Here is a 14,005-nt window from a genome sequence, read left to right as displayed (position 1 = left end):
ACATTCAGTCGAATGTTATTTTCAGCCTTGAGATCTGAGATTTGGCTTGAGATTTGGGCAAATCTCATGAAAACAAGTACAGCTCATATTTCACCCCAAAATCAAAGGAAAATGGATAATATTTTGTACATAAAAGAGAATAAATTAAGCCTGTTTTAGGACCATTAACAGTGTGAAATTTTGCATAACATTTCAGCACATTTAAACCCTGAGTCCTTATTACTGTAATGCAAAAAAATAAATAAATTTTATATATATATATATATATATATATATATAAAATAATTATAAATTTACATAGAACAAAAAATTATATATATATATATATATATATATATAAATACAAATATAGTAGAATTCTCAGAATGAAGATTTCTTTTAAAATTGTGCTAATTATTATATAATACATTTATATAAAAGAAAAAAATATATATTAACATTTATGTAAAAGAAAAATGTGTGTATATATATATATATTAGTCAAACCAAAAATTATTCAGACATTTCTGATTTTTTTGATATAGTTTTACTAGTGGGTTCAGGACACTATAGTTTGTGAAGAGAGCAAAATACAGTAAACTGTGACCATATTATACCCAAAAATTCTTCATACCAGTAAAACTGATACAAATTTGGAACCAAAAATTATTCAGACACTTTGACCTGACCATGTTTTACTTAACTGTTATCTGACATAATTAAGATTCATTTTTTCTGACACAGTTTAACTCTGAGATCTTGTCATATTTTATTATCATATTTTTAAACTATAGTGAATAAACTGTATTAATGAATGAAATGTTCAGGGTGTCTGAATAAATTTTGGTTTGACTGTAGCATTCTCATTATTCTCAGTCAAGATTTGTTTAAAATTGTAGTCTTCATTCAAAATACAGTTTCTCAGTGTGAAATATGTCCAGTACATGTTTTGTGAGATTCACCCATTAATTTCTATGACACATTAATTTAAGAGTCATAATGCGGCATGTATTTTCATGTTCTTGTAGCCCGGACTCAGTTTCTGTGGTTTGTATGATGAATCTGAGCATTTTTAACAAATAAGATGGACTGTTTCCAGAAGCAAACGTATCCGTTTCTCACTTACTGTACTTCTGAAATGAAGAGAAGGAAACATTACTGTCATTATGAAAGCTAAAACAAACCTCTTACTCATTTCTTTCTTCTTCTGGACACCGGATAAAGAACGGCACACATGTACTCAGTGACTGCGGCCTTATTTTATCTTTAAGGAACAACAAATGCAAATAATCTGGATCGATGTGGATTCCCCAAAACTCTTCTATGAATGTCTGTTTCCTGTTACTGGCAGACTGTGGAATCTGGAAGGCGTCAGTCAATTTTGAACAAGCGTGAACTGAACTCTGATGAGCGACTGATGTCACCTGCTTTTCATGCATCATTGATAATGAACCCGTCCTTACGTTTGTCTCCTTCTGTTGGGTCTTTGTTGTCCAGTTTATGCATCAGAAGCGCTTCTGTGATGATCATGAAGGCATGAAGCGGGACTCAGAGAGTTGAGCTGGTCAGTCTGTCGCTTCAGAAGCCGTGTAGCACATTCATACGACTGTATTAAATTATAAAACCATCTGGTAACTGTGAAACAATGTGGTTTTGTGTTACTTTTCCTTCTTTCTCATGTGTTTTTGTCACATTGTAAACCGTCCCAGCTAACGGAACGTTCTCTCAACGTTATGAACAAACGTTCTTCAGTAACATACGTTCAAAGCTCTCTGGTCTTTAATAATGTTGAGCACAAAAACATTATTTATATATTTTTTTTTATGAAACATTTTAGTTTGATGTTCGTCTAACATTTTTTAAATGTTACTAGTTTCAGAGAACATTCAAATGTAACGTTCTCATAATGTTTGCAGAATGTTCCCTTAATGTTTGTGTTTCTTAGAACATATTTTTGTCAGCTGGGATAGTGTTAAAAATGAAGACGTTTTTTCATGAGCAATAAATTTGTGTGGCTTGCAATTTAGTTTTTATTTCTTTTTAGGTAATAAATTAAGATAATAATAAATGTTTGCCATTTTCTGTTTTCTCTTTAAATATCAGTGTCATCATGACCAAACCTGTTAAAAACATGCAACGTTTCATGTTCATTTCCTGATGACTGCGTGTGTATTAAACTGTTTCAGAGTTTCAGTGATGATGTTGGTCTGGTCTAGCCGGCGGTTAAGTCATGTGACGTTGCTGATGTGTTACTCAGACACAAACACACACAGGTGTGTCGATCCGTCAGTCACAGGTGTGTTGGTTTGGTCTCAGCGGGTTCTTGCGGCTCGAGTCATACTGTTGTTTGTTGTTGAAGAGGATTTGAAACAGAAACCAATGAGTGACATTCTGAGACACGACATACAAAAACAAACAAGCTAACAATCACAATGCGGAAAACTAGAACTAGTTACATTTACATCATGATTAAAGAATGTTTATACAGTAGTCAAACTACAGTGATCAAAACCTTTCATCAAAGTTGTCCTAAAACCTTCTTCTTAGGACAACTTTGATGAACTTTTTTGATCCACTTCAAATGTTGACTACTGTATATTTGTGCTGGAAAACAAGACAGAAAAACTGAGGAAAAGCATAATTTTTTGCAGTGTGAATGTGATTGATAACAAACAGAGACTCAGTTATTCCAGTAATGAAACGTACTGAAAGTGTTTGCAGATGTAATTACCAGTGTTTTTGAGCACTAAACCCCAGAGAACAGATCCATACTGACGTCTGACGGGGTGTGTGAGGGTTTGTAATAAAGCGTTGATCTTTAATTGCACCGCTCTCCTCTGACCCTCAAATAATGAGCAGGATTTAGTGTCACACCTGCAGATCAATGTGTGTCTGATATTACGTATCGACCCAGTCTGGAGTCTGTGATTGGCTCGTGATGTTGTTTTTGGGCTCTACTGGAACAGGTTGATTATTTTCCTCATATTCTCCATTGTTCAGCTCCTCTCTTCCCAGTCTGTCAGTAACGCTCTGTTTAGTTCCTGTCTCTATGAAGCCCCTCCTTCTGAAAAGCACAATGTGCTCTGATTGGTCGACTGGAGCAGTGTGTTGTGATTGGTGTTTGGGAAATGTCCCACCCCTTACCATAACCGCCAGTTTCAACACACTACTAACTAGCTCAACCAGGCCCCGCCCTGTATGAATTATTTAAAAGAGGAATATTGTGAAGACTACAATGAAGGCGAGTGCTACGAACACTGTTAGGTCTGTTGTGTGTCTCTAATCAGGCTTCTGGTGTTAATGAACAGGGAAACCGTTGACTAATAGCAGCTTGAATCAGAAGTGATCCTGAGCTCGGAGGAAGTGAACGCCGTGCAGGAAATGACAGGAGTTTCCTCTGTCCGTGTGTCTCTGTAATCACAGACAGGAAGCAGCGCAGGCCTCGCTCTTACCCAACGTCCTGTGCTGCTGTTGGAGAAGAGGAAGTGGGGAGGAAAGAGGAAGAAGCGTCCACTGTGACGCATCACATCCTGTCTATCTGGCTGCCTGTCGGCGTCAACACGTGAGGGATTTTCTCATCGCGAGTGACAGAAACGCACATGCACACACTGCAAAAAATGATGTTCCTCCTCAGTATTTTCCAGCACAAATATCTAAACATTCTTAAATCAAGATACATTTACTGGAGAAGAGAAATGACTGAAGATATTAAGCAAAAAATGTATGTGCTTAAAACAAGAACAAATATCTGCTAGTGGAGTCAGAAAAATAAGGAAGTTTGAATGAAGTTTATATTTCTGCCTCCACCGGCAGATATTTGTTCTTGTTTTAAGCACAAACTCACTTTATATTTAACCATTTTTCAGTAAACAAGACAAAAATCTTCATTTTTTGTTGTTGTTTGTTTGTTTCAGAACATTCGCTCTTTTTGAAGTTGAACATGACGGGGTTTTTTTGCTTGAAGTAAATTGATCTTGTTTTAATGACATTTCATTATTTTTGCAGTAACTGAGATTCTGATGTGTGTGTTTTGGACATGAAAGTCTCGACCCCCGTCCTACAGCTCCTGGTTATTCATCACTTTTGAAAGGGCCAGAGCCTGAGCTGAGCTCAGAGACGCGACCCTTGGCCCTTGACCTTTGACCTCAGACACAATATCCAGGCAGTGCTGGTGATGAAACAAGTCTAGTGGAGAAAATAAGGAGAAAAGACCACATTTACACAGGTGTGTGTGTGTGAGAGAGAGAGATGTGGAGTAATGATCACACGCACACACACACACACACACACACACACACACACACACACTCATCTGACCTACATGAGGACGAGATACACAAACCGTCACAGGAAGGAGCTGCAGGTGTTTGAAGAGCAGCTGCTGATCTAATCCAGACGACTGCTGTCTAATTCAGAACACACTGACTGATCAGAGATCAGTTTGCTCTGGTTAGTCCAATATTAGTTTATTAATATTTATATACTATTATTGTCAAGTCAGCTTTATTTCTATAGTGTTTTATTCAATACAGATTGTTTCTTTTTTAATTGTACATTTTAATTCAGTTTATTTTAATCAATAATTCTTAATAGTTTTAGTTAACGATAACAAAACTGGGTCTTTAGTTTGCAGGATTGGCTTCATGAGCGACTGGTGCCACTGGTTCAGTGGGGTTCTGTACAGAACTTTAGGGTTCTTGACTCAATTTTAAGGAACCCCTTTATTCCAAAAAGGATCTATGTAAGGAGATTGTCTTAATGGAGACCTATAATGCCCCTTTCACAAGATGTAATATAAGTCTCTGGTGTCTCCAGAATGTGTCTGTGAAGTTTCAGCTCAAAATACCCCACAGATCATTAATTATAGCTTGGCAAATTTGCCCCATTTGGGTGTTACCCACGCTGTTTTTGTTTGTGTCCCTTTAAATGCAAATGAGCTGCTGCTCCCGCCCCCTTTCCAGAAGAGGGCGGAGCTTTAACAGCTCACGCTTCGGTCGCTCAACAACAACAAAGCTGGAGAATCTCACGCAGCCAAAATGAGGATTGTCAGTAACGGTGTTCAGCCTTCCATTGTTCAAACCGGAGTCGACACTGATGGAGAGACTCAGGAAGAAGTTACAACTTTTAGACGTTTCTGAATGGTTAGTGGATAAATTTATGTAGTTGCTGTGGAGTTGATTCAACTCATCCACTAGCATGTACCGTCATGTTCATCTTTTGTGTAAAACCCGTATGGACGCCCACTATACATAGCGCACCTGTTTACCAAACAGAATCATACACACCAGGCTAACGTTTATGATTGCTATCAAATGCTGTGAATGGTCTAATATTTTTCACTCGGACAGAAACGCTCCTTTTTTAGCAATCGATCTTGCCAGGATCAACTTCAGGCTATCCAAGCTAACGAGACTCTAAATAGTGTTCAGAGCTCGTCTGTGCAGCCAACAACAGAACAGTTAGCATGAACTTTTGCCATGGCGTTAGAACTGGTACATCGCTTGCAAAAACAAAATGGCGGTGCAGTGGGTGGAAACGTGCAGATTAAGGGGCGGTAATATTATAATAAGATCCCTTCTTACGTCACTACGGGAGCGAAATCTGAGCGGCTTGTTTTTTTCAAATGCTAGCAGAGAAAGACTTGCCAAAATAAAGTTACTGGGTTGTCATTTTTCACGTTTTCTGGGTTGGTAGATGCACCGGAGACCCGATTATAGCACTTAAACACAGAAAAAGTCAGATTTTCATGATATGTCCCCTTTAAGTGATTGCATAATACTTTCATGTTTAATAGGTTTGTTCTAGTGATAAATTATTTATACGAGCTGCATAAAATTAAATTAAAATTAAAGGTGAATTAAAGATATGAAGCTAAGAGTGCTGATGCTGCAGTAACACTATGTCTATGATGCCTTATAATGCTCTCTATGTAGGCAACTCACTAGGGTTGGAATAGAATTATAACACTTTACAATAAGGTCCCATTAGTGCAGTTAACTAATATTAACTAACAATGAGCAATACATTTGTTACAGTACTCTGGCTCGACCAATCACGTGAGTTTAGAGCGGGGCTACCAGTCTGAACAACTGAAGACGGTTATTTAAAGAGGCTATATCTATATGTAGAATTCAGAAACTCTTGTTATTAGTGACACTGGTGGCCATTAAGTGAACTGCAGCAGCAGCACTCGTGCTCACGTAATGCACAACGTGATTCAAGGCTGTTAAGTGTTCAAATACTGTTAATGAACATCCCGACGCCGTCCAGAGCGACGTTTAGATGAATATGTAAGTATGTGCTCTTTCCTCTCGATAACAAAATAAACAAACAACATAAATGACAGCGTGAGAAAACAACAGTTAAAGCACCTGATCGTAGCGATTCACCGGCATCATGTCGACACATGAGGTAATTAAAATTACACTGTTATGATCGTTTGATTATAAAGTATATTTGAGACTATAGACCTGGTTATGTGAGAATATGGTTTGAATTAATCCCTTTTCTTTGCGTGACACATCTTCAGGCATTATTTATCATTCGTTTCATGTGTCATTGAACGGAAGGGAGGCTCTCGAGAACGTAAACGTCACATGCTTTTGATTTTCCCGGCAAAAACGACCCGAGTCCTTCGCGTTTAAAATCAGTCTACAGGCTTTCAGAAACAACCTAGGAAGTCAGGGAAGGTCTCGTTTTTTAAGTTTCATTACAAGCTGTTCACACCCTGGCAATAAAAAAGCAATTAATACTTGAGAATTTTTACATATCTTTCAATTCTTTAATTGGTTACTTGTGTAAACCTGTTGGTAAACACACTGCAGCTCATTGGAACTGATTTCCAGAGTGTTTCTGATGGACAGTGATTTGAATGACATCATCTTCTGCTCCTGTAGTCTGTATTTTGTCTAATTTCATGATTCTCTCAGCTTCAGGACCCTTTTTAACTCATTTGACCCTGTTTAAATCCATCCAGCAGAATCACACAAATGATTCCTCACAATCAGAGTAGACGGAGAGACACTTAGAGAGTTTCAAAAGGTTCGATGAACAGAGAGAGAGAGAGTTTCTGCCCACTCAGTAATTCTCTATTAGGTAGATTCATAAAGACTCATTGACATCTCAGCATGAAGACGAGCTGTTCCAGGAATAACACTGCCCACACACACACAAACACACGTGTGTGTATATATATTAGCAATTTAATTTGAACCCTAAAACCTGATGGACACAGTTTTGCTGTGAACACACTTTTTTTTAAGTAATTTTGCTTCTCCAGTAAATATATCTTGATTTAAGAATGTTTAGATAATTGTACTGGAAATAAGACAAATATACTGAGGAAGAACATCATTTTTTCAGTGTAGTCGATCCAGTGCAGCAGCGTCTCATAATAATTCAGTCTGATCACTTGTGTTTTTCTGGTACTTTGATCTCAGATGTCACATCATCACGCCTGTCATACAATAATGACACATGAGGCTTTATAAAGACCCTCAGACCGTCGACCCAGCCTCCGGGTGACCTTTGACCTCCGGCGTGACGGTCACATTCAAATGCGTTCAATCACCATCAGGCCGTATTGACCCTGAGCTCGCCTCTCCGTCTGAACGGAGGAACTTTGACCTTTAACCTTTCCAGATCAATGGACCCTGATGAACGCCTCTCGAGCCGACAAACGCAAGCGGGCCATTATGATGCTTTTATCTCCTTCATAAATGAGTCGCCGATTTTGCAGTCTGAAAGAGAGAAAGTGATCGATCGAGATGATCGATGAATCATTGATCTGTTTACCTCAATGATCAGGGAAATATTGCATTTGCTCTTTCATGCATTAATTAGTTCGAAATGTGTTTTATTCCACATCAGCTTTATTATAAACTCGCTTCATTTTGATACATTTTTCAGTAAACAAAACTTAATATCGTCAGTCACAATAAATGTATCTTGATTTAAGAATGTTTAGATATTTGTGCTGGAAAACAAGACAGAAACACTGAGGAAGAACAGGGTTTTTTGCAGTGTATTCTGTATAATACTAATAATAAATTTCCAGGAATTTGTAAATACATTACAAATTCAGTCGAATGAAGTAGAAGAAAACAAAACACACCAATCAAATAGACAAATGAATGTTTCTCTGTTTGTCTCATCAATGTCATGCTTTTCTGAGAACTTTCTGTAAGTGATGCATTGTGGGAAAACAGGTGTGTGTGAGAACAGAACGGCTGAGACATGATCTTACTGTAACACACACACATTTGTCCTTCTCGTATTGTACCCCGCTCATTTCACACTCGCTCATACTCACAACTGAAGTGTGTGATACGCTGAGCGTGATGAAGCAAAAGACACACTTCCTCCTCTGTACTGGACATTCTACTCCTACACACACATAAACACAAAAACACTCTCAGACACACTTCTGTTATGGTTTGTGATCATGTTATTTCATGTGGTTCGTTCCTCTCATGATGATTCACTCGTGTGCTTCATTTCTTGTTCTGGATAAAAGCTTCTGCTAATGAACAAGATCTTGATTCTTTGTTGTGAAATATTTCATGACTCGTGCTGCGTTCATCACGTCAGGTGTGATTCAGACTTCAAAACTGATCACATCTGTCTTTATGAAAGCTTTGATTCATGTAAAAACATCGAGGAATCTGTGTGTGAGTGTGTGTGTTGGCCAGTAACTAAGCAGCACTACTAACTTAACTACTGACATCCGGCCGTGCTTCGGTTCACCTGTCGTCGCCCACACACCCTCATTCCTGCGCTGTTATGACAGGCTCAACTGGTTCACCATCACACACAAACTACAAACACACACCTTGCACATGTGTGTGTGTTTTTATGCTGCGTCAGTTTCTGTGTAACTAACAGAACCAGCCCTCTGTATGAGCTGATGCTGTTCATATTTGTACACTGCAAAAAAAAAACCCAAAAAACCCGACTCAGATAATGTTTAGCAACAGCACAAAACTCTTTAGCGTCATTAATCTAATTTTTGTAAGCAAGGCTTTAACATTCAAAGTTTATTTGATGACCTTTCAATCATTTTATCTGAAATAGTTCAGAGCTGATGGACCTTCAACGACATGAAATGCAATCTAAAGAGAGATACTTGTTGGTTTTGCAGTGGCACATGTTGTAATGTGAGTCATATTTGTCTGTGTTCATCTCTCTCTCTATATCTCTTTCTCTATATAAATAAATATAGCTATTTAAAAGGCTTCAATAGAGGCAAGAATGCAGTGAATCAGAAGTGTGTGTGTGGGAGGTGTCGGCGTGTGTCTGGAGACCCCTGCTGGTGGCACATTGTCACTATTGTCACTTACAGGAATATCATCCACCCCCTCATTTATCTTCACATCACAGATGGAGCTTCTTCCTGCTGTTATTTGTGAGCTAGTGTGAGCTGTTATCAGACTTTGAACAGATAAACTGTTCTTCTGCATTCTGAGAGTGCCGTTATTTGTTGTCGGGTCTGTGTAACTCCTTTATTATTATTATTTTAATGTATTATTTTTACCTACTATTTATTTATATTAAATGCAAAATCTAAGTAGCTGACCAGGCTTACATTCCACTGTATCCTATATAACTGTGTACACTGCAAAAAAAGATTTTCTAAGTATTTCTGTCTTGTTTTCCAGTACGAATTGATGAGATGAGGCTGGAATAATCGCTTGCACGGAGCACAAACAACGATCTGGCACAAGACGGCACACGAGAGGGGACTAAAATAGGAGAGTAAAGGATTAATTGATACTGAACAGGTGAAGGGAGTGAAACATTAATGAGGTAAGGAATGGAATAACACGGGGTGGGATAAGATGCCACGATTACAGCGGAGAACATGGTGTACTGTCAATCCGAACCCATGTGCTCCAAACAAACACAAGACAGAGACAAGGAAAAATGGACAGATCAGCCCAGGGACATGACAGGACCAGGCCAAGGCTTCTTCACTCCTCCTCTAGATGCTACGACACCGGCGGACGAAGGCTATGGCAGATGGAACAGCGGCATCAAGCTCCTGAGAGATGAATGAAGGAGGTTGAAACGCAATGGAACATTGGAATAGGGGTATACCTGTGGCAGCCACCATACAAGATGTTGTGGGTGTATTCAATCAAGGATAACTGTTGACTCCAAGAGCTTGGATTCTGGAACGTCAGGCAGCGGAGAGCTTGTTCCAGATCCTGATTTGCCTGCTCGGACTGCCCATTGGGAGATGGTCCTCACTGCAGAACACGGAATCCAGGGGGCGATGTTGGATCCAGATCCAACTCCTCCAACTTTACATATTTCTAAATCTACCCGTCTCCACCTCCTGGATCTGGATCCTGGATCTCATGTTCTGCAGTGAGGGGTTACTGCCTATTGGTCTGAGGGGGGTGAAAACCTGATGACAGACTCCTTCCAGAAACGGGGAATGAACGGTGGCCCCTATCGAAGACCACATCTACTGGAAGACTATGAATCCGGAAGATGTGATCAACCACCACTTGAGCAGTCTCCTTGGCTGAGGGTAATATGGGACGGGGAATGAAATGGGCTGTCTTTGAAGAAGCGGTCCACCACCGTCAGTACCACAGTGTTACCTCGATGGAGGAATGCCAGATGGCGGCCAGTAGGGGTGTGACGAGACAACTCACGAAACAAGACGAGACACGAGATTGAGTTCACGAGTCGAGATGAGATTTTTAGACAGTGTTTTTAAGAAATCCTCAATGACAAAATACATGACTAGAAAAATAGTCTGCATGTGCATTTGAAATGTTGTAACTTGCATGCATCAGTGAGCCGCTTTCAAAATGCGAGGTATTGAAACTCGCGTTTTACTTTCGATTTCGCGATTGCGCATACTCTGTGAAAAGGGAGCGGTGGTGCTGAGCCCGCATTCTACAAGATCAGACATTTGTCAGACGCTTAGGCTCTGTTGTGCAATGAATCCTCCGCCATGGTCTTGTCAGTCATCTCGTCACTTACCCTCGTCACGTGATTAGTGAATCTAGTGAGTCCTGTTGCACTATGTCCGACTCTTGTCGGATGAGCTGGATGGAATTGAAGCAACCGTTATCCAACTGAATTAAATGTTTTTTATTTCTATAAAAAGCAAAATGACAGTGGAGGCGTAATGTAAAAGTAGCGGTGGCATATTCTGTCCTAAATTCACCCTCACACTCCGACATGGCACTATCGCGAGACAGCTTTTTACCTTGACGTGAAATCTTGTCACATTTTAATCTTGCGAGATCTCGTGGCATGAGATCTCGTCACATCCCTAGCGGCCAGTGATCTCAGAATATCTTGAATATCCAGTCGGCACAAATAACCTAGCCTCCGGACACCCCCTCGGAACTTCTCTCTCTCGTATGGCCTCCTCTACTCATCTCTGGACACCCTAGGAGAGGGACTCTACCACCGTCTCCCTGGGGACGATAGTATCGCGATAGTATACCCACCCTCCCCCAGAAATCCCAAACAGATGGGAGGTGGCATCGGGTTTAAACATTTCTAGAGCCTGGATGAGAGAGTGAAGTTGAACTGGCCGAAAAACAGTGCCCATCGGGCAAGGCGTGAGCTCAACCTCTTGGCTGAACTTATTTTTAATAGTAATGTCATTCAAACCTCTATAATCAATACAAGGATGCAAGGAGCCAGGGGTGGAGGAAACCAGAATCTAGAGATTCTCAAATATACTTGTCCATAGGCTCTCTTTCTGGATCAGACAGGGAATATAGGCAACCCTTAGGCGGAGAAGCTCCTGGGAGGAGATTGATGGCACAATCATAAGGCCGGTTAGGTGGCAAGGACATGGCTCGGGACTTGCTGAAGACCTGCCAAAGATTGTGGGAAACACAGAGCCAGGAAAAGAGGCAGCACCCAATCGAGACGCAAGACAGGACTGGTTCCATGACCACAGAATTCCCGGCCCAATCCACATGAGGACCTTGTGGCACCAGCCAGGGGTGCCCCAGGACCACTGGAGCACTCGGGGAATCCAGAAGGTACAGCTTGTGATTGCCCGAGACGACAAAACTTACGGGGGGTGATGTGAGTGATGGTGGTGATAGGGGAATCATTGTGGGACTGAATGGAGATGGGACTGGGAAAGGGGGTGGCAGAAATACCCCACTGCTCCACCATCCCACTGTCCATGAAGTTACCACCGGCCCCACCAGAGCAGCAAAAATATTCAAGATATTAAATCTTGTTTTCTGAAAAAATGTGTGCTTAATAACAAATATCTGCCAATGGGGTCAGAAAAATAATCTTGTTTTCCCTTTGAATTAACTTTATTTTTCACACTCCATTGGGAGATATTCTTATTTTAAGCACAAACTCACTTCATTTTGATAAATTTTTCATAAAACAAGTCTTAATATCTGGTAATTTTGCTTCTCCAGTAAATGCATCTTGATTTAAGAATGTTTAGATATTTGTTATGAAAAACAAGACAAAAATACTGAGGAAGAACATGATTTGTTGCAGTACACTGACACAAATTTATTTAATTTTATTGTTTAGTTGACAATCAAAATTAATTCATAATGAAGCTGCATTTAAGTAAGTCTGAATGACAGTAAATGTTGTGAAACCCACATCACATGTGACACGCTCTCCAACACGCCTTCATGTGTCCAATCCGAGTCACGGCGCGCCATTAACAACATGAATCACAATGTCCTGCTTCTAATGGATTCAGCAAGGTGCGTGTGATCTATTATTACCCACAACACCACGCTCCGTGTGCCCGTCATCATCTGTGTGTGTGTGTGTGTGAGAGAGAGAGAGAAATCTCAGGAACACTGAGTGAAAACACACAACACACACACGTTCTTTCTCTTTCTCTCTCACACACACACATAAATGTAAATAAGCATAATTTCTGACTGCATTTTTGAAGCTGCATTTTATTTAACTTTCCCTCTTCAAAGCTCTACTTTGTGTTTTATATGTTCTTTACTTTTAGATGTTAGATGAAAGTTACTTATGTGTAGATATTTGTACCGCAAAACAAGACAAAAATACTGAGGAAGATCACCAGTTTTTCAGTGTGCTTGTATTATTCTCATATTCACACTCTGTACTCGGCTGTTGTGATGTTTTAAAAGAGTGGGTCGCGGATCAGAGGCGGATCAGAACCGTCTGGAACAGAATGTGCTCGTGCACGCGGCTCTGTGTGTCAATAGAGGGCGCTAGGGAGCCACAACACACAAAATAAGAATGATATATGATATAAAATGCAAAATATATGCTTTTCAGCCCCTGGGCGATAGAGGGGATCACAGGAGGTGTAGCAGTTAAGCCATTTGCTGATTCAAGATATGAACATTAGTAATTAAACTTTGAATCAATTGAACCAATTGCTTCGCTAAATGATTCACTGTTTCGAAGCGCTCGAAACGCCAAACGCTGGCGACCCCTGCTGGTCTGAACAGTGTAAATGCAAAAAAAAAAAAAAGAAAAAAAAAAAAGAAAAACTCAACCCAAATATGCATATGCATAAAAACACCTTTTACAAGCCAATTACAAATGTTTTATTGAAAGTGCAATCTGTTAAATGCAATTAACAAACCATTTAATACCATTAAATGTGAAGTGTATGTATAATATATGTCATTTTATTAAATTGCAGGGCTTGTTTTGTTTGTTTTATGGAAGGCTTGGCTAACAGGCCAAAAAGAAACTATTAACTACTCTTCCTTTTTATTAAATAAATAGTCTATGCCATAAAAAAATGTCTACACATTTGTAAAACGATCCGAGATCAGGTAAAAACCATAAATAGACACTGGTTTATGAGTTAGATCATCGCCCCCTAGCGGCCAACCATTGATTTTTGTTTTTTTATTTAAAGTAACAGGAAAATTGAAACACCCCACATGAAAGAGCATCAACAGAAACTTTCACGTGTAACAAACAGAATCAAATAGAATCATTCCAGAAATTCTCATATTGTTTCAAGAATTTACTAGATAGCCCAAATAAAAAGATTTGAGAAGAAAGTCTTTCT

At 39.6% G+C, this 14,005-nt stretch overlaps 2 protein-coding genes across 8 annotated transcripts in view; one reads left to right on the top strand and one right to left on the bottom strand.

The window, feature by feature from the left end:
• Window positions 1–2,047, top strand: part of LOC127496591 (midnolin-like) — a 16,291-nt gene extending 14,244 nt beyond the window's left edge. The window contains exon 7 of the mRNA XM_051864244.1: window positions 1–2,047. This exon is cut by the window's left edge and continues 761 nt beyond it. The gene's annotated coding sequence lies outside the window, so the exon portion shown is untranslated.
• The window catches only part of mau2 (MAU2 sister chromatid cohesion factor), a 266,008-nt gene that overhangs the window by 26,244 nt on the left and 225,759 nt on the right, over window positions 1–14,005 (bottom strand). The gene's annotated exons all lie outside the window — the stretch shown is intronic.

This window comes from Ctenopharyngodon idella, chromosome 2 (assembly GCF_019924925.1).
Source record: "Ctenopharyngodon idella isolate HZGC_01 chromosome 2, HZGC01, whole genome shotgun sequence".
Classification (NCBI taxonomy): Eukaryota; Metazoa; Chordata; class Actinopteri; order Cypriniformes; family Xenocyprididae; genus Ctenopharyngodon; species Ctenopharyngodon idella.
The sequence above is the reverse complement of the archived record's forward strand: the minus strand, read 5'-3'. Positions and strand labels throughout refer to the sequence as shown.